The following is a 21,832-nucleotide window of genomic DNA, read 5'->3' on the forward strand; positions in this document are numbered from 1 at the left end:
CATACTTTTGTATGAGATTCTTAGAATGTCATAAAGTTCCTATAGGACAAAAACAGTATCTGATTAAATGCTGGAGTAAGATCTGTGCTGCTCAGTAGTTCTGTGCAGGTATATAGCCATCCTGGTGAGCTCTGTAAGCTATTGCTATGTACAAACTAACAACAGGGTGCCATTCACTGCCAATGTGCCATGGCATTCTCTTAGCCTAGCATAGCAGAGTCAAGCTTCTGTTTTTAAGTAATTTTTCAGGTGTGTGTGACTCTTTGTGACCCCATTTGGGGTTTCCTTGGTAAAGATATTGGAGTGGTTTGTCATTTCCTTTTCCAGTTCACTTTACAGATGAGGAAACTGAGGCAAACAAGGCTAAATGACTTGTGCAGGGTCACACAGCTAGTATCTGGGGCCAGACTTGAATCAAGAAGAGTCTTCCTGATTCCAAGTCCAGTGCTTTATCCACTGTACCACCTAGCTGCCCACACTACACCACTGGCTTCTCTATACCACACCCCAACCCCACCCTACCCCCTCCCATGCACCCCTCAAAAAAGGAAAGGGAAAGTTTGTATTCTTAGAATGAAAAGAGAAGATAGGCCATGCAGCATCCCAACATACAGGTGTATTCACAGTGAGTGGAGGATTTCTACATCTTATGCCTTTTCTCTAGCTGTTTATAAAGAGATGCACCATAATTTGTCAAGGATCAGCTGTTCTCTAGGGTTAATTAAGGATATAGCTGGTACAGTAGCTTCCTAATGGGTCTCCCTAATTCTAATCTCTTCCCTCTTTAATTCATCCTCCAAATAGTGAAAAAACCTAGAACACTGATCTGAACTAGATTCTGTTGTTCTCCTCTTTATTGGGGGTAGCTTGGTGACACAATGGATCAAGCTCCAGCCCTAAAGTCAGAGGGACCTGAATTCATATCAAGCCTCAGACAATTATTATAACTTGACCCTGGGCAAGTCACTTAACCCCATTTGCTTCAGCTTTCTCACCTGTAAAATGAGCTGGAGAAGGAAGTGGCAAACCACTCCAGTGTCTTTGCCAAGAGAATCCCAAATGAGGTGACAGAGTCAAATACAACTGAAGTGATTCAACATGTTTACTTGTCTTCATTCCTCTCCGAGCTGCATGCCTGATTCTCTCAGGCTTTCTCTGCAATTTTCCAGAAGCCTCTTCACCCTGGAAGCTCACTCCATCCTAGACTTCCCACAGTGGAACTACTCACCACCCCAGCAGCCCTCCCTCTGGCCAGCTGAATAACCCCAAGACTTCCTTTTTTTTTTTTTAATTGAAGACGAGTTTATTTTTTTTTTTTAAAAAAGACAATTAAACAGAAACTCTATGTACCAGTGTGTACATTGTACACATTTAAATGACTCACAAGAATGAAGTTTTTACTCATTTACATTTAAGATGTAAAACCACCATGTTATGAGAGAATGCAGAAAAGTCTGATTCCAAACTGCCCACAGACCTGATGCTTTAGCACCAGACCCCAGGAACAAACATGCTACAACACCACTGGTAATAAAGCTTTTGAATGAGTGCTCATACTATGACTTGACTATGAAACAGGATAGAAAGCAAGAAGTTGAGAATTTACTTTACTAGACTGGTTCGGGAATGGAACTTGTCTGCATTAATGTTAGCACTAGCCCCAACACTTTTCACTCCTCTGCTGCCATTTTTACTAAGAACTCCTTATCGATCTTGAAAAGTCTCCATCCTTCCTCACTGGACAGATCAGAGGCCCCTCTTCCCTTGTAGAATTGAATAGAAGGCTCATTCCATTTAGCCACTAAGAAGTGCATGCTGCTACAATGGCATTTGACTGCAACTTGACTTAGGTTCTTCAGAATTTCAGAACCAATGCCAAACCCTCTGAACTCACTCATCACAAAGAAGTCTTCAAGCTACAACAGTTTCCCAATCCATGGGTACTTATGTAACGTAATACATAGCAAAGCCAACAATGCTGTATTTTTTGGGTGTCCGATGCTCTTTGGGCACTTCTGCCACCAGACACTGGTAGAAAAGGTGCTCTCCAAACCCATCTTCAAGCAGATCTTTTTCAGTTGGCACTACTTGTTCTTCCATTTCTTCGTGTTTCGCTAGTTCCTTGATTAGCGGGATAATGTCACTGCAATCCGCGGGTGTGGGGGAGCGGATCGCGAAATTAGCCATTTTCGTCTTTTGCTTTTTTTCCTTTTGCGGACTAAGGCCCTGTACTTGAACAGCAGTAGGAGGTGGTTCCTCATTTGTCTCCCGGGAGCTTCGTCTTCTTAGGTTGGCAGCATGATCCGGGGCCCGGCGGCGGCGAACAACCAAGGGGCTCTTCCAAAGGTCTGGCGGATAAAGGGAGCAGCCAGCTGCGGAGCAGTTGTGCCTCGGGACTTCCATTTTAAGGGCTTCCTTGTCAATTGTTCCACACCACCCTGCACTCCTGACTTTCCCAGACTTTCTCTACAATCCCCCTTGACACAGAATACCTTCATGTCTTCTCTTCCTCCTCGATCCACTTTTCAGCTTCCTTATCTGTATGGTCTCCCCCCAGTCAGAAAGCAAGCTCCTGTATTTGGAATTCCAGGATTTAGCACAGTGCACTTAATGCTTCTTGACTTGACTAGAATCTGCTATTCCCCTATTCAAAAACCTTCCATAGCTCCCTGTTGCCTCCAGGATGAAATGAAAATGAATATGGCTTCTCACTGACTCCTCCCATCTAGGTTCATATTAATCCCTTTCATACTCTTTTCCAGTCAAACTGGCTTACTTGCTGAACTTGTCATTCCATCCTTGTTCTCCATTTACACGGGTGCTCAGCCATGCCTGGAATGCAGTTCCATGTCACATTTATCACTTGGAATCCCTGACTTTCTTGAAAAACACAATCATCTCAAGCAGGAGGCATTTCTTGAGCCCCCTGGCATTTAGTTCTTCATCTCTCTTGAAATTACTTTGCATCACTTTGTATTGACTTATTTGTTTAAGTGTTTTATTCTCCCTCCATTGTTTTATCTCTCTTTTGACTGTAAATTCCTTGGGGGCAAGCATGCATTAGATTTTGCTTTTTGTCTTCCCAGTGATTGGTCATAGTTTCTAGAACATAGTAGATGCTTAATAAATGTCATACTGAATGTTCAGTTCAACCCATGATATCATTCAGAAATGACCAGTCAAATATCCTTAAATATAGGTTAACATATTTAATTGTCTGATTGAGTTCTCTTTTGTGTATGTACTGATGCGTCATCTAAGGAAGAGTAAGAGATGTCAAACTCACTCCCAAGCAACTCCAGAATCAGAATAAAATGTAATTTATAAATAAAAATACAACATAGATATTGTTAATTTGTAGTTTTCTAAATCAATATGCAGCAGGGATTCTTTTCTATTTGAATCTGACATCACTGAAGCCAATCTGAGCCCACACTTCACAAGTTGCAGAATATAGGGTTTGAGCCCCAAGGAAGTCATTGGTAAGAAGAAAGCTCCCATATGCCAAAAACTATTGATAGCATCATTTTTTGTGATAGCAAAGATTGCCTTTAGGGTTGCCCTTAGACTCCAATAAGCCTAACAATATTGCTATATATTCATAAACCACAATTTGTTCAGCTAATTTAGTGGGTATACAGTTTGGTTCTAGGTTTTGTTCCATCTTTTTTTTTTTATGGTAAAATGAAGTTTTATTGTTGTGGTTGTCTTCATTATTTTTAGTATTTATTTATTTATTTTTAAATTTATTTATTTGTTTTAAGTTTTCAACATTTTTTTCCACAAAATTTTGAGTTCCAAATTTTCTCCCCATTTCTCCCCTCTCCCCACCCCAAAATGCCAAGCATTCTAATTACCCCTACCACCAATCTACCTTCCCTGCTAACATCCCTCCCTTCCCTTATCCTCATCTTCTCTTTTGTCCTGTAGGGCAAGATAAATTTCTATACCCCATTATCTGTATTTCTTATTTCCCAGTTGTATGCAAGAACAATACTCAACAGTTGTTCCTAAAACTTTGAGTTCCAACTTCTCTTCTTTCCTCCCTCCCCACCCACCCCCATTGGGAAGGCAAGCAATTCAATATAGGCTATATATTTGTAGTTTTGCAAATGACTTCCACAGCAGTCATGTTGTGTAAAACTAACTATATTTCCCTCCATCCTATCCTGCCCCTCATTGCTTCTATTCTCTCTTTTGACCTTGTCCCTCCCCAAGAGCATTGACTTCTAACTGCTCCATCCTCCCATTGCCCTCCCTTCCATCATCCCCTCATCCTGCTTATCCCCTTCTCCCCCACTTTCCTGTATTGTAAGATAGGTTTTCATACCAAAATGAATAAAATGTGCATTTTATTCCTTTCTTGAGTCAAATGTGATGAGAGTAAGCTTCATGTTTTCCCTCTCACCTCCCCCCTTTTCCCCTCCATTAAAAAGTCTTTTTCTTGCCTCTTTTATGAGAGATAATTTGCCCCATTTCATTTCTCTCTTTCTCCTCCCAATATATTCCTCTCCCACCCCTTAATTGTATTTTTTTAGATATGATCCCTTCTTATTCAGCTTGCCCTGTTCTCTCTCTCTCTCTCTCTCTCTCTCTCTCTCTCTCTCTCTCTCTCTCTCTCTCTCTCTCTCTCTGTGTATGTGTGTGTGTGTGTGTATAATCCCACCAACTACCCAGATACCGAAAAAAGTTTCAAGAGTTACAAATATTGTTTTTCCATGTAGGAATGTAAACAGTTCAACTTTAGTAAGGCTCTTATGATTTCTCTTTCCTGTTTGCCTTTTTATGCTTCTCTTGATTCTTGTGTTTGAAAGTCAAATTTTCTTTTCAGCTCTGGTCTTTTCATCAAGAATGCTTGAAAGTCCTCAATTTCACTGAAAGACCATTTTTTCCCCTGAAGTATTATACTCAGTTTTGCTGGGTAGGTGATTCTTGGTTCTAGTCCTAGTTCCTTTGACTTATGGAATATCATATTCCACGCCCTTCAATCCCTTAATGTAGAAGCTGCTAGATCTTGTGTTATCTTGATTGTATTTCCACAATACTCAAATTGTTTCTTTCTAGCTGCTTGCAATATTTTCTCCTTGATCTGGTAACTCTGGAATTTGGCTACAATGTTCCTAGGAGTTTCTTTTTTTGGATCTCTTTTAGGGGGTGATCAGTGGATTCTTTCAATATTTATTTTGCCCTCTGGCTCTAAAATATCAGGGCAGTTTTCCTTGATAATTTCATGAAAGAGGATGTCTAGGCTCTTTTTTGGTCATGGCTTTCAGGTAGTCCCATGATTTTTAAATGGTCTCTCCTGGATCTATTTTCCAGGTCAGTTGTTTTTCCATTGAGATATTTCACATTATCTTCCATTTTTTCATTCTTTTGGTTTTGTTTTGTGATTTCTTGGGTTCTCATAATATCATTGGCCTCTATCTGTTCCATTCTAATTTTTAAAGAACTATTTTCTTCCATGAGTTTTTGAACCTCCTTTTCCATTTGGCTAATTCTACTTTTTAAAGCATTCTTCTCCTCATTGGCTTTTTGGACCTCTTTTGCCAATTGAGTTAGCCTATTTTTAAAGGTATTATTTTCTTCAGCATTTTTTTTGGGTCTCCTTTAGCAAGTTGTTGACTTGATGCATGATTTTCTTGCATCTCTCTCATTTCTCTTCCCAATTTTTCCTCCACCTCTCTTACTTGATTTTCAAAATCCTTTTTGAGCTCTTCTATGGCCTGAGACCATTGAATATTTATTTTAGATGTTTGGGACACAGAAACCTTGACTTTTATGTCTTTCCCTGACGGTAAACATTATTCTTCCTCATCTGAAAGGATGGGAGAAGATATCTGTTCACTAAGAAAGTAACCTTCTATAGTCTTATTTTTTCCCCTTTTTTGGGCATTTTCCCAATCAGTTACTTGACTTTTGGGTCCTTTGTCAAGAGTAGGGTATACTCTGGGGGTCTGTAAGATCTCAGTTCCTCCAAGGTGGCACAATCAAGTGTGTACACTGGTCTGGGAGCAACCAGAAACTTTTGTGCCCAGAATCTGTGAGTATTAGTTTCCTCTCCACAACCACCTAGCAGTTCCACCAAGTCAGCACTAGGGGCTGAGATTCAGATAAGCTGCTCAATTGCCCAAGGGGCTTTTGAAGGGGGCTGGGCCACCATTCAGTCTGAGATAAAGATCAGCTGCTCAGTTCCTCCAGGAGCATCAGGTGGGAGCAGGGTCTCCACACAGGGCTGAGGTAAGGATAAGCTGCTCAGTTCCCCCAAGGGTTTTACGATCCAATAATGGCTGCTGGCTGCTGTGGGAGCCTGCCACCTGAGGCTGGAGCTATGAGAAAACTCTGCTCCCTTCTTGGCCAGCTGAAAAAATCCTCTCACTGACCTTTGGCACCTGTGGGTTGAGGGATCTGCAAACCACCGCTACTGCTGCTGGGGATCCTGCCTGCTTGGGTCCTCCTACTGGTGCCTTGTCTCTCTGGGTTGGGCTCTGCTCCAAGTCTCTTGTGACACACCTTTCCTGTCTGCCTTTCAGGTCACCCTGGGCTGAAAATCTTCTCCACTCCATTGTTCTGTGGCTTCTGTTGCTCTAGAATTTGTTGAGAGTCTTTCTTTACAAGTATTTTATGGGCTGCAGGCGAATAGCTAGTGTATGTGTGTCTTTCCACTCTGCCATCTTGGCTCCACCTCTTTTTGTTCCATTTTGAAGTCAAAATTATCATTGGTGAGGGCTTACAGCTCAGCATTTTACCACATGTGACCTTTTCTCAGCAATTCAACAAACATTTATAAAATACCTTGCGAAGGTAACTAACTCCATTGGAATGACATTATTTAGCATTATTTTCTTTATGTTGCATATAAATATGCCTCATTAAATGCTCTCCAAGTAAATAACATGGAAATAATATAGTAATTTATACTTTGGGACATTTCAAGAAGCCTGGAGTTTATGATCCTTTTTATAGCAGTTTCACAGATCCAAACATTACTAAGAAATCAGTGCATTTAAAAACAAACACTTTCCAACACAATCCTATTGACATTAAAATAGAATATTATAGAACTTCTGCAAAACTCCAAACTACATCCATTCATCTTCTACATGAAACTAGTCGTTAATTTTGCTTTATAAGTTTGGAAGACTCATAAGTAGTTTCCATTCAACAGACAGTGGAGAAACTTCATAGTTGGTGGTATATTTTTCAGTTGTTATATATGTCATACTTATGTAGAGTAACTGTTAGCTAATGTCTGGAATTGATCAATGCAAAAATCTTTTTTCTCAAAAGAGTTCTATTAATTTTTATATTTCTAAATGTATAACATTAAGAGAAAATTATTTTAACTTATTTTTTAAATGCAAAAGGCCCATTTTGCAAGTGACATAGCAAAAGCTCTTTCGTCTTAAAATTCTGCTATTTATTTATTTTGCAATTATCTGATACATCAGCCATAGAGAGTAATGCCTCATGTCATATGAAAGCAAACAAAGTCATGTTACATTAATGATATGTCTGAGATCATGTAACTGACTGGCTATAATTCTATGCCCCCTTGCTATAAAAAACATGACCCTGGATCTCAACCAGCTTTGGAATAAAAGGCCCTGCAATTACATTATGGTAACAAAGTTCACATTATTTACGGCTTGACTAGTTCAATGTTCTTTGTCTGTCCATTTTTATTTTAACTTTGATTTTTATACATGGTGGTAAAAAAGTTAGTGGAAAATTCCCTCCTCTGCCTTTCAGAGGTATATTTCATTTTTCCCAGGTGGAAAAGAGAACCACAGTTCACTGGGAGTAAAACTAATAATACTGGACCCCTTTATAGCACTGGTACTTGGGAGATAAAAAAAATAACCATTTCAGTCATTCATTTAGCACTTCTCAAGTGCCCATTGTATATTATATTATACTTAAACACACTGGATTCTGAGTAGCTAAAAGAGAAATTGTGCTTTTATAGTAGCTAGTTATTGAGGAACTATCTAGTAAAGAGAGGGTCCATGGGATAGAGAGATTACCTTGGAGCCTATGAGAAATAAGTGAGACTATGTCCATGATCTCAACAAGTTTATATTTTATTTTTTTATTTTTCTTATATTTTAAGAGATAGAAATGGAAGCCTTTAAGTATAACTGGAGACTGGTACTTGCTCAGAATCCCACTGATTTAACTCCCCCCACCATGAAAGAAGTTGGGGAACCTCATTCTGGAACAGTTATGATGACCTGTAATGGAAGCTCCTTAGAGAGACTTTAGACCATACATAGACATTCTGGAACTGGTTCCTGTCAGCTAATCACCTGGTGGGCAGAAACTTCATTGATTGGTTGCAGATATTGAACTGAAATTGGGGGTTCCTTCAAAAGGCTTTAATCAACCTTAGTCTTTTTCTCTTTAGTAGGCCTCTTCATAGTTTGACTCCATTGGCTGTGTATGGTGAGAGACAATCCTGTAAAGGGCCTTTGGACCTTTCTGAATATGACGTGTAGCCCCATGAATGCAGGCCTCCGTTCATTTCTTGTTTTAGAGTTCTTTTGTTTTAGGGGGCAGAGATTAACTTAGGAGCTTTGAAAGGTCAAGATGTCTATCTGGGCATCTGGGCACTGGAAAGTCTAGGAACTGAGGTCATATCAGATTTTGCAGTCAGCAGAGCATTAATGCCCAGTTGACTGAAAATCAACTTTCAGGACCCAGCCCAACAGTAACTGAGGTGGTAACAGAGTGGAGGACTCATCAGGCAATGATGCTAAATTTGGACCTGAATTTGATGGGACCAATGCTATACAGAAACTATCCTAAGACTAAGCCCACTTTTCCCAGAGACCAAGGTGATATAGGAAAGATATCTTTAAATTAAACATCTTTGTAAACATTGATTCAATGGAGCAGAGGTACTAGTCATTGGTAGCTAACAGAAGGGAAACATGGGATAGGGGTTTAAACTGATGGCACTGGAGAAAAGACACTCTAACTCCCTTCAGAGGTGTCCCTAGAACCATTAGAAATATCTAGTAACCTGGTTCTGGGAGAGTGAACCAGAGCATGCTTGCCACATGAGAATAATGCAATTAGAATACAATGGGTGGAGTTAGAGGACCTGGGTCCTTTTTCTTCCCATCTCAGTAACTTCGGGCAATTTAATTTATTTAAACTCTGCGCTTCAAATGAGGGTGTTGAACTAGGCTTCTCAGTTGTCTTCTAGCTCTAAATCCAAAGACCCTCTGATCTTAAATGAGGACTATAAGACACTCTGACATCAGGAAAAAGAGAAATAAGTTCTTACTAGAGGGACCTTAGCAGGGGGGATGGTGGGGGGTGGGGGGGGACAGCTTTATGGGGGAGGTGATATCTAAGCTAAACCTTCAGGGATAAGTTAAGACAGAAAGAAGGTGGGCATGAGAGAGCATTCTAAATACAGTGTGTGCAACAGCATAGACAAAGCTAGAAAACTGGAATGTATTCTAAGGCGACAGAGGTTTAGCAGGATTGAAGGCTATGTGATGGGGAAGAGTATGGAAAAACAAAAACAAAAAATATCAGTTGTAGCCAGTTTGTGAAGAACTTTTAACGACAGGCTGAATCGTTTGTACTTAATCCTTTAGGTAATAGGGAGCTACTTATTGAAGGTTTTTGAGCAGATGTGTAGCCATGCAATATCAGACTTCTAAAACTTTTACATATAGAATCAATTTAATAAATGGTGTGAATTTATGATTTCTCTCTCATCCCTAAGGTGGATCAGATGAGCAAACATCTATAAAGTGCTTACTATCTGCCAGGAGCAGAGCTAGGTACTGGGGACATAAAGACATAAATGAAACCGTCCCTTGCTCTCATGGGGCTACATTTTCTTGAAGGAAACAATCTGCAGATAAGTGCGTATGAAACATCATATATATGTAAAGACAAGGGCAGTTTTTGTCAGGGAGGACATTAGCAATTGGAAGGATGAGGAAGGGTTTTGTGTAGAAGGTGTGTGTCTTGAGGGACACTTCAAAGGGACTCTAAATCACAGAGGTGAGGTGGATGTGCATTCTAGGCACAGGGGATAGCCAGGGGAAAGGTGGAGAGATGGAAGATGGGATTGTGTGCTGACAACAGCAAAGAGGTCAATTTGGCTGGATTGCAGTGATCACGAAATGGGGTGGGGAGTAATATATAAGGCTATGTAATATGAGGACTCATTTGTGATTTATAGTTTCAGAAAGTTGCCTGGGATACCGATAGATTAAATGACTTGATCAGTCATACAGCTAATGAATCCATCCGGTCTCATACTCGGGTCTTCCTTACTCCAAGGTCATCCCTCCATCCATGTACTCACTTTTTTACTTTACACTAATCAGTTCCTTGAAAGTATTATAATAGAAGTCCTGCCTCTGCAAGCTTCTCTTTTTACAAATCCAAAATGTTTAAAAAAAATTTTTTGCTAAAATTTTCCAAGGAAAAATGTGGCTAGTGTCTTGGGGAAAGCATTCCCAGCATAAAGAATACAGATGTGTTTTTTTCTTTTCTTTCTCAGAAAGCCAAATTTTCGCGTCCACTTTTGTCTTTTCCGTGAGTTATCAGGGTCTGGGGGCAGGGGGAGGAAAGGGGGGAGACTTCCAAGAAAGCTCCCACCAGTGTAATACATGCATCATCCAGTGCCCCCAGCTTTCATCTTCTTCAACAAGTGTTTACAGAAAAGTGTTGATGCTTATTAAACTGTTTCTTGTCTTACAAATGTATTTGTGCATGATTGGTAGCAAAATTGGCATTTCTGACAGCTTTCAATGTAATCTACATAGTGGGGTAAGGTTGTTACATTGAACAGATGTGGTTTGGGGTTGTTATTTTTTGTAATTATCATCATTAAGTGAAAGCATGTGTCAATCAGTGGGGTACTTTAAACACACCAGTCATTTTGGAGAAAAGTGCATTTTATTTCCTATAAGTTGCCTGTGTGTTTGACATGTTGAGTGTGGGTATGTGTGTGTATACATGTCTTTAATACTAGGGAGATGAAATTTCCCCTATTTATTATTTCCTCCTGGTTTGAATTAAAATTTGAATTTGATTTTTTTTTAAACCAAGTGGTTAACACCACCAGAAGATGATGGCTCATTGATAGTTTAATAAACGGGCTGATTTTATACTCTTCATTCAAATGTATTTTTTTTAATAAAGAGAACTCTTGGCTTTCCACCAATAAAATTATACTTCTACATAAGCTTTGACCACCAATGCTTCTTAACCATATAAATTCTAAAACTCATTTACCATGCTACATGTAAGCTTACATGTTGAAGGTTACCATGCAGATGGTTTTCTAGATACATCTTGAGAATGGTTTATCAGAAACTACCTCAGTTTCCTCACCTGTAAAATGAGCTGGAGGACAAAATGGAAACCACTCCCATATCTTTGCCAAGAAAATCACAAGTGTGGTCAGGAAGAGTCAGACACAACTGAACAACAACTTCCGTTACCAAGAATAACTGAGGTTACATAGGTGAGGTCTTAGGAGACTTTCTCTCATTTAAACTCAACTATGCCTATACCTTTGTATTTCTTTCTTTTTGTTTTAAAGCCTCTTTCTTCAGGTCATATGCTGATTTATCCCACTAAAATCTGAGAGGCAGTGTGGTACATTGGAGGGTAAGGAAGACCTGGCTTCAGATTTTACCTCCAATCTTCACTAGTTGTGTGAGAACAAGGCCCTTTATCTCAGGTTGTCTCTTCATCCATAGAAGGAATATTTGGGACTAGATAAGATCTTCTAGCTCTATATCTACAATGCCTCTAGTCCTGAATAATGAAGGGTAATTGTGTTGTAGATAGGCCAATGAGGATAAAAAATGAAGGAGTAAAAAGCATTTATTAAATACTTACAAATGCGAAGTAGAGATGCGAGGTCTTTGCCAATTAAGTAAGCTGCAGGGAGGTGTTGGGAGCTATGAAGAAACTTCAGATATAGAGAGAAGCTTCAGACTCAAAAGACACCAGAAAGCAGATGCTTAATATGCAACATGGGGAAGCCAGATTGGAGGTAGTGGTCGTGGTTAGAGTTCAGGACTGGAAGTGAGGAAGACCTGGATTCAGCTTCTGCCACTCTATCAATCAGTTGATCAATAAACATTTATTAAGTGCCTATTGTGTGCCAGACACTGTGCTAAACTCCAGACATTTTTGTTTAGTTATTTCAGTCACGTCTGACTCTTCATGACCCCATTTGGGGTTAAAGAGGCAAAAGACCATCCTTGCCCTCCAGGAGCTCCCAGTCTGGGAGGGGATAAACTCTGAAGGATACTTTACTAATTTAAAAAATTTCTTTTTTTTCCTTCCTTTTTTTATTTTGCAACATGGCTACTATGGAAATATGTTTTGCATGATTTCACATGTATAATTGATATATTGTTCGCCTTCTCAGTGGGTGGGATGGGACAGGAGGAAGGAAAAGAATCCGGAACTCAAAATTTAGAAAAGAATGTTAAAACAAAAGGCAACCCCTGCCCATGATCTTATGGAGGGGACAACAACAAAAAACCACATATATACAAATAAGCTATATACAGATAAACAGGAAATAATTAACAGAGGTAAGGTACTAGATAGAAATAAGAAAGGTTAGGAAAGCCTTCCTGTAGAAGATGAGATTTTAGTTGGGACTTAAAGGCGGTGCACAAAGATGAGGAGGGAAAGTGCTGCAGGCATATGGCAAGTCAAACTCTGTGCCTCCTATTCCTCTTCTGTAAAACAATTAAAGGGATGAACTTGAATAGCGGTGATGTCATTTCCAGTTAAAAATTTAGGGTTCTGTGAGCTTATGAAAGCTTTATTAAATAGGAATAATTCAGGGGACCCTGGAGTTCTGATGCCATGGAAAGGGGGTATTTCATGGGCAGCATTTAGGAGAGCCATGGAGTCAAAATCCCAAAGACTTGGGGGAAATTAGTTTCAAATGGGGATGGAGGGATGCATCTTTATGACCTATATACTTCCTCCCTGAATTGGATTTAAATGAGAGAGGGCTGTGCAGTCACCAGTTCCTTTCTGATGCTATGGTCTTTTCCTACAATGAAGGATAAACAAGTAAGCATGAGCTGTGAGTAGCATGAGCTGCCCCACTGGGGAACGACCCAACTGGCCAGTTCCAGTTGGGCAATGAAGCTTCCTTCCTCTCCCCTCCCCTCCTCTTCCCTTCCCTCCCTTCCCCTCCCCTCCCTTCCCCTCTCCTCTTCTCCTTCCTTTTCCTCGGGCCACATAGGATATCATACCTTTACCTGAGGCTGTTCTGCCCAATGGAATGTAAATTTTGATCACCTGGTTCTTAAGAGAGAAATCTAGCCTGTAAACCCCAAGACAACATGCAATATTTCATCATCAAAATACCAATGCAGGCAAAAATCCACAAATTTACAATAAATTATTGAATTTAATATGCATCAATTTAAAAAAATTATATGTTTTTTAAAATGATGCAAATTTCAATGCTTAAGCAGACTTTTGAATTTTGCATCATTTCAAAAAAATGTTTTAGAATGACATCTTATATTTAATAATTTATCATAAATTTGTGGGGATTTCCTGCAATGAAATTTTGATGATGTAATATTGCATCATATAACCATATAGTATTGTTTTGTAAACAGGTATCACATGTATATATTCCTGCTGATGCATGCTAGCTAGACTTCCCGCAGCAGACTTACCTGCCAATGCTTACTTGTGTTATCTGACAGTAGACTTGACCACTGACTGACCAGATATAACTTGCATTTTATGTGTTTATTTGGAAAGTAATGTAATCACCATGACTTTAACTCTGTTACACAACAGATGAAACATGTACAAATGGTTTTTTAAAATTTTGTTTTCTTTTCTTTTTTCCTTTTGCTTCCACCTCCCCTTTATTTTTATACAACGCCCCCTAACTGCACCGAAGGATATGGCCATTATCCTGAATCATCCCTAGTACTCACCAGGGGGCAGTATGACCCACTTTGGGAACCTCTGCCCCTGGATTGATACTTAAAAGTCTAGGGAAATGGATTAATTAAAACTAAACAAAAACCCAAGTCTTAGAATACTTTGCTCGTAGCTTTGCCTACTTCCAATTCCTAGTCTTCTTCCTTCTAGGAATATAAAAGTTAATTTACTCTGCATATAGGCCAAATGCAATTTACTAACAGGAAATTGAAAGCAAAATGTAATCACCTTAATAAATGTGATAACATATGAAGTAGTTAATTTGCCACTTACTCTGTCAGTGAAGGATCCAATTCCCTCCACCCCCTTCCTTCTGCACCCCTCACTTAAACCTGCCCATGTGCTATTTGTAGAATGGTGCTCTCTAGCATTCTCAGCCTCAAGAGTCAGAGAAGGCTGGACTCTCAGAAGCAGTTGCCTGGGGCTCCTGGATGCTAGTCAGTGAATCCTGACTTCTGATATTTCAGTGGGTTGGCCCCAGGAAAGCCCCAGTGGCACCTTCCAGGCATAGTTTCTTCTTCAAAAGAAGCTGGCATACAACATGAGCAAGAGAGCAAATGGCCACAAAGCTCTGTATTTGCCTTCAAAAAAAATTCCTACCACACATCGTGACCAGCATGTAACCCACAGTGATTAGTGCTCTGGTGATCCTCCCCACCCTCCCTTCTGTCTCTCTTTGGTGTTTGAGACCTGGGAACTGCAGGAAAGACTGGCAAGCAAAGAAGGCCACTGTGTAGAACTTACATTCAGTTTTACTAATGCCTTAAAACAACAGTGAAAAAAAAATAAGTCATGACTCTTTAAACCCACACATTCATGGGGCTGTTTGTTGTAACAAAGAAAAACATTTAAGCAAAACCATCACAGTATCTACCATAGTTCCCTACCACTCTACTTAGTTCCCCCCAAACCAGGCGTGTTCTCTTCCTCCAGTATACACAGAGTCCATGGGGAAAGAGGAGGAGGTGCGAGGGAGTGCATTCCAGGCATGTGTGAGGAAAGCAAGTAGTCCAGTTTAGCTGGACCATAGAGAACATTATGGGGCAGGGATTAGGAGTGTGATGTAAAAAGACACACCAAATTAAGCTTTGTTTTAGTCATGATGGGTTTGAGATGTCTAAAAGAAGTAATGATGTTCATGATGTGGGATGAAGCTTGGAGGGGAGTCTGGGGTTGAATATATGTATAGATCAGAGAGACATTGACACAGAGATGGTAATGGAACCCATGGGAGCTTATTATGTCACCAAGTGAGAGTGCAGAAAGAAAAGAGAGGCAATAGGAAAAAGAAGAGAGAAAGAGTAGATAGAAAAAGGAGAAAGACAAAAGGGAGACCAAATAGATTAAGAAAATGAGAAAGGCAGAAAGGAGAGAGTAGATAAAAGAGAGTAAATAGAGAAATGAAAGAGAAAGGTGAAGGAAGCATGTGTGTATATAAATACAATAAATCAAGAGCAAGCAGACAAAGGAAATAGAAAATTAGAAAAGGGAGAGTTTAAGAGAGAAAGAAGGGAGAGGTAGCAGACAAGAAAGAGAAAGCATCGGAATCACTGAGGAAGGAGATAGAGGAGAAAGACAGAAAGAGCTTCCTAACAGGAAGAAAGGTAACTTAGCAGGAATGACTCTGAGGTTCTTCGTGCCAGAAAGTACAATGTTTATTTTTCTATTTGGATCTTGATTTTGTTGGCCATTCTCGACTGGTGTTATTGGTGTGTGACTGACTGGAAGCTGGTTATTTGAAAAGTTACTGACCTTCAGTGAAAGAGCCAACAGGAAAGACAATGGCTTTTCTCTCATCTTACCTGAAAGTATTTGTAACTTTTCATCAGATCCTTAATAAAATGAAACTCGGAGGATGTTTCTTCTCTACCTCCCCCACCCATATAGCACAGAACAAATGACTTTCTAACATATGGCTGAACCCCTTATTAACTCTAATGACAACTAGTCAAGAGGGAGCTTTGGTTGAGATGGTTGTCAGACTCTTCTTGTTTTGTGAGGCCCATGGTGTTTGGGTAGAATTCACATCTGCACCATGATCTTGGAGAACTCCTGGTGGAACCTATGACCATTTTCTGTTATTCTCTCTATTATCCACCTGTGGATGTCCTATCTGTCTCTCATGGTGTAGCTCAATCTCTACCTTTCCTGTCAATCTTTCCCTGATCACGCTCAGCTGACTATGATGTCTCCACAGACCTCTCATATTTAATTCAACAAACATTCATGTGTCTAATATGTATAAGGCTCCCTGCAGGCATTGGGGATCCAAAGGCAAACACAAAACGGTCTCTGCCCTCAAGGAGCCTACTTTCTATAGGGAGGCATACAACAAATATGAAGATAGGTAAGTACAAGGTAATTTAGAGTTGGTGAGGGCTCTTTTGCAGGGCAGCTAGGCAGTGCAGCAGATAGAGCACCAGTGCAGGAGTCAGGAGGACCTGAGTTCAAATCTCACCTTAGACACTTGACACTCACTAGCTGTGTGACCTTGGGCAAACCACTTAACCCCAATTGCCTCATCCTGGGTCATCTCCAGTCATCCTGATGAATATCTGGTCACTGGATTCAGATGGCTCTGGAGAAGTGAGGCTGGTGACCTGCACAGTGCTCCCTCACTCAAAACAAAGTCAAGTGCAAGTCATGTCATTCTTTCTCTGATGGCATGGTCTTCTTCAGCAACAAAGAACAAACATACACACAGGTAGTGGATAGAGTATGGAGCCTTAAGTTGGAAAGTCATTTTCATGAATTCAAATCTAGCTTCAGACTCTTAGTAACTGTGTGACCCTGAGCAAGTCACTTCATCTTGTTTGCCTCAGTTTTCTCATTTGTAAAATAAGCTGGGAGAAGAAAATGGCAAACCACTCCATTGTTTCTGCCAAGAAAGTCCCAAATTGGGTCACAAAGAGTTGTATAGAACTTAAAAAATGACTGAACAAAGGTCCTATGATTTCCTTGGTAGAAGGGACTCCCAGGTGAGGAAACTGACTCTACTAATGCAGATCTGCATCTTCTCTGCAACTTAGAGAAGTTCTTAGAGCACTGAGGGGCTAAATGACTTGTCCAGTCAGGGTATGTCACAGGCAGGACCTAAATCCAGGTCTTCTTGGCTGGTTCTCTATCCCTCATGCTATGCTACATTTTTTGTGTGTGGTAGGACACAGAACTCACAGTAGAGTGCATATATACCAGAAAGCTTTAGAGAGGAGCTAGTAGTCCCTGAGTCAAGTCCTGATGGAAGATAAGACTGCTGAGAGGCAGTAAACAATAGGAAGGGCATTTCTGGAGGCTTGTAGGATGGTACAGAGGTGGGAGAATCTGTCTGGGTTGGAACTTTGCATAGCTGCTCTACAGGTATCCTATCTTTTAGCAGTTTGAGTGGCACAGTGCACAGAGTGCTGGACATGGAGTTAGACTCAAATCCAGTCTCAGATACTTCCTAGCTGTGTGACCCTGGGCAAGTCATTTAACCCCTGTCTGCCTCAGTTTCCTCAAATGTAAAATGGGGACAATAATAGCACCAGGGTTATTACCAGGGTTTTTGCGAAGATCAAATGAGATAATACTTATAAAATGCTTAGCACAGTGCTTGGAGCATAACAGGCATTTAATAAATTAATAAATTCTTGTTCTCTTGTTTCCTTTCTCCCTGCTCCCTTGTATTATAGTGACTTGCATAAATGTTTTATCTCCCTTACTAGATTGTCAGATCCTTCAGGAAACAGATAGGACCCTATTTATCTTTTTATTAGCCTCACGCTCAGCCAAGTGTCTTGCCCATAGGCTTAGAAACACATGTGGAATTTAGCTGAATGAAAAAGTGCAAACATATGTGGAAGGAGCCAATTTAGCACAAGACTCCTCCATGGCAGACTGGAATTTCAATAGGAAATTTGTAACCTGCTTCTCTAGCTTGGAATTAGATGTAGTATTCTGGAATGAGTTCCCAAGCACTGTCCTTCTCTGGACTTATAGTTCCTGAATTGTTCTGGAGAAAGGGGGTATTTGCTCATTTATTCATGTGCTCATTTGACAAGTATCTATTGGGAGAAGTACATAGCACTGAAGAAGCCCTGAGGAGCTGCTAGGCCTATATCCCAAAAAGATAAAAAAAAGGGGGGAGAGGATCCATCCATCCAAAATTTTATAGCAGTTCTTTTTGTTATGGCAAAGAACTATAAACTGAGGAGGTATTCATCAGTTGGGGAATTATGGTAACTGAATGTAAAAAAATATTATTGTACCATAAGAAAGAGATGGTTTCAGAGAAACCTGGGAAGTCTTGCATGAACTGATGCAAAGTTAAATGAAAACCAGGAGAACAATTTGTACAATAAAAACATCATTAAGACAAACAACTTTAAAAGATTTGCAGATTAACGTAATGATCAACCACAATCCCAGAGCATGCTCCCCAGTGCCTGACAGAGAGGTGATGAACTCAGGGTGTAGAGTGAGACATACATGATTCAGACATGGTCAGTGCGAGAATTTGTTTTGCTTGAATGTGCTTTGATGCATATTTGTTACGAGGGTTTTGTTTTTCTTTGAGTTGGAGTGGGATCATTAATAGTGAGAGAAAATAAATGTTTGTTAATTTAAAAAAATAAAGGTATAGTTGATGATAAAAAGGAAGTTAAGAAAATGAATTAAGGAAACAAATTATATAACCTTAGAATGAAAGAGCATAGGCCTGGGAGTCAGGTGACTTAGGCTTTACTTAATGCCAGATAACCTGAAAGAGTCAATAGGCCCACAGCTAGGAGGAGCCCCAAGGTTTGTGAGCAAGGAAGACTTGGCCTATAGCATAGGTTTCAAACATTCTATTTATGTGTTAGCCACACATTTTCCATCTCTGTCCATCTTCATCCCACTACAGCCTTGGACCTGAACCAGTGCTCACAGGTGAAGGTTAGCTCCAAATGGTAAATGTACTAGAAGCTAAGGGCTCTGTGGGCTTCCTGTGACCATCAAGCCTAAATCTGATGCCAATTGCAGGAACTCCAGCTCTGGTCTGAACTCTAATCACCGCTTTGCTTACTCCATTCCTATCAGCACTGTCTTCTAACAGAGTACAAGTAGTTACATTTAATGCAGGAGACTAATGTTCTTGTACTATTTGGGGAAATGCATTTTTTTTTATCAATATTTCATTTTCAGGGGCAGAGCTAAGATGGCAGAGTACAGGAAATGCTACAGACAAGGTCTCTTGATATTCCCCTCCAAACAACTTCAAAATACTGCCTCAGATCAAATTCTGCAGTAGCAGACTCAACAAAAAGTTGGACTGAGACATTTTTCCAGGCCAAGACAATTTAGGAAGCTGGAGAGGTCTATGATACTGAGGTGGGGGTTGGCCCACAGCTGACATGGTAACAATGCCAGCTGGGGGCACTGGTAGCAGCAACAACAGCAGCTCTAAAGGAGCTCTAAAGGAATTGAAAAATTAGCAGAATTGGTCAAATGGAAAAAAGGTATGAAAGCTTACTGCAGAAAATAATTATTTAAAAACTAAAATTAGTGGGGTGGAAAACTGACTCCACAAGACATCAGGAAACAATGAGACAAAATCAAAAGAATGAAAAATAGAAGAAATGTGAATTAGCTCATCAGAAAAAAACAACTGACATGAAAAATAGATCCAAGAGAGATAATTTAAGAATAATTGGACTACCTGAAAGCCATGCTAAAAAAAAAAGATCCTCAACATTACATTTCAAAAGATTATAAAGGAAAATTGCCCCAATATCCTAGAGTCAGAGGGTAAAATAGAAATTGAAAAAATTCATGGATCATCTCCTGAAATAGATTCCAAAAAGAAAACTCCCAGGAATATTATAGGCAAATCCCAGAGCTCCCAGGTCAAAGATAAAATACTTCAAGAAGCCAGCAAGATACTATTCAAATACAGTTATTCCTTCCTCATCATGACTTTCCCTATTGTGGTTTCAATATATCATGAGTCAGCACATGAAATTAAATGTGAATTTTTGGGGGAGTTTTGCAGAAGCTGCAGATAACACACAAAGACCAGCAGACAGCACAGAATAAGTTTAGAGACTGAGGAATGCATAAAATATATTCATAGTATTGTATAATAACTCAAATTTTACAATAAGGTACTGTAAATACCTCATAAAAGAAAAAGAAAAAATTCAAACTTCTTCTCTGGTACAAAGAGAGGGCCAAAAACTTTTACACAGATTTTCCAGATGGCAGGAGGCTCAGGCTCCTAACCCCAGTGATGTGGAAGGGATAACTGTATCAGGGAGCCACAGTCAGGATCACACAAGATTTAGCTACCATTTAAAAGAAGTGGAGGACTTGGAATATGATATTCTAAAAGGCAAAAGATAATAATTGTCAACTTTTCTGAATTTCCTCACTGATTTTATATATTTTTACATTCAACTTATAATGAATATAATTTTGTCATTTCTAAAGTGAGTTGAAGTTTTCCTTGTTTTGTTGTAAACAATAAAAATATTTCTATTAATGGCATAGCACCGTTCTTGGCTATCACCCACTCCCATACCCAATTCACATTCAGAGTTGAGTTTCCAGGGGACAACCATTCCAGGTTCAAGGTACTCTTTGGGTCTACACTCCTAAAACCAGAACTCAAGAGCCTCTTCCAATCTCTTTCCCTTTTAATGATCATTTACAGGACACAACTAGATCAAAGTAAAGAATTAACCAAAATGACATGGCAAAAAAAAAACCAAACCAAATACAACATTCTCTTATAAATGGGCATGTTATTCTACTGATAAACACAGCATCCACAGAAGGAGTAAAAAACACGTATAAGTCACAATGGAGAATGTGTATTCGTCCTTTTTTGCCGAAGAAGACCATGCCATCAGAGAAATGATGACGTGACTTGCCCTTGACTTTGTTTTGAGTGAGGGAGGGCTGTGCAGGTCACCAGCCTCACTTCTCCTCCAGAGCCATCTGAATCTAGTGACCAGATATTCATCAGGATGACTGGAGATGACCCAGCATGAGGCAATTGGGGTTAAGTGACTTGCCCAAGGTCACACAGCTAGTGAGTGTCAAGTGTCTGAGGTGAGATCTGAACTCGGGTCCTCCTGACTCCTGCACTGGTGCTCTACCCACTGCACCACCTAGCTGCCCTATGTATTATGGATGAGGAAGGAACCTCAGAGATCATCTAGTACAAATTCTTCATCATAATGTTGAGGAAGCTGTGGCCCAAGGAGGTTAAATGAATTTCCCAAGGTCACACAGATGGTAGGATTTGAACCCATGTCCTCTGACCCCAAGCTCTCCCAGGAAGTATATTCCCACTTCCCCTTCTTCCTAAGTGCTGAAATTGCCCCACTGTACGGATCTGTTGCTTGTTCACGTAATTTACTTTATTTGCTCTAATAATGTTTGGGAAACTGCAGCTTATGATAGAAACAAAATAGAAGGTGAAAGAGGCGATTAAATAATGATCACTGTTGTGACTTGTGTAAGCAAAATGTTAAGGGAAAATCCCCACCCGATGCCATCTCCCTGGAACAGGTAGACCCAAAGTGCACCGTCAGCATGCCCAAGCCTGACGTGGATCTCCAGCTACTCAGAGAGCTGCAAAGATTTTACGCTTGCACAAGCAAATCCTCTAAAAGAAGTAATTTTCTCTCTAGGAGTCTAACAGTAAAGCGATGGGCCCAGCAGTAAATTCAGTGTTTTACAAGAAGAAAAGTGAAAATCATATGAAAAGGAGGAAGAGTGCAATCAGAGCGGCCAAGCTCATAGGACTTTAATGACACAATATCTTTTTTTTTTTTTAAGGAGGAACCTCTAATGCAAGTTCTCAGTAGGATAAAGGGAAGAGGAGTTGAGGCAT

The 21,832-nt window shown here is 40.0% G+C and overlaps 1 pseudogene; it reads right to left on the minus strand.

The window, feature by feature from the left end:
- Nucleotides 1-1,670: 1,670 nt before the first annotated feature.
- Nucleotides 1,671-2,187, minus strand: LOC140524152 (diamine acetyltransferase 1 pseudogene; annotated as a pseudogene).
- Nucleotides 2,188-21,832: the final 19,645 nt, after the last annotated feature.

This window comes from Notamacropus eugenii, chromosome 2 (genome assembly GCF_028372415.1).
Source record: "Notamacropus eugenii isolate mMacEug1 chromosome 2, mMacEug1.pri_v2, whole genome shotgun sequence".
Lineage (NCBI taxonomy): Eukaryota > Metazoa > Chordata > Mammalia > Diprotodontia > Macropodidae > Notamacropus > Notamacropus eugenii.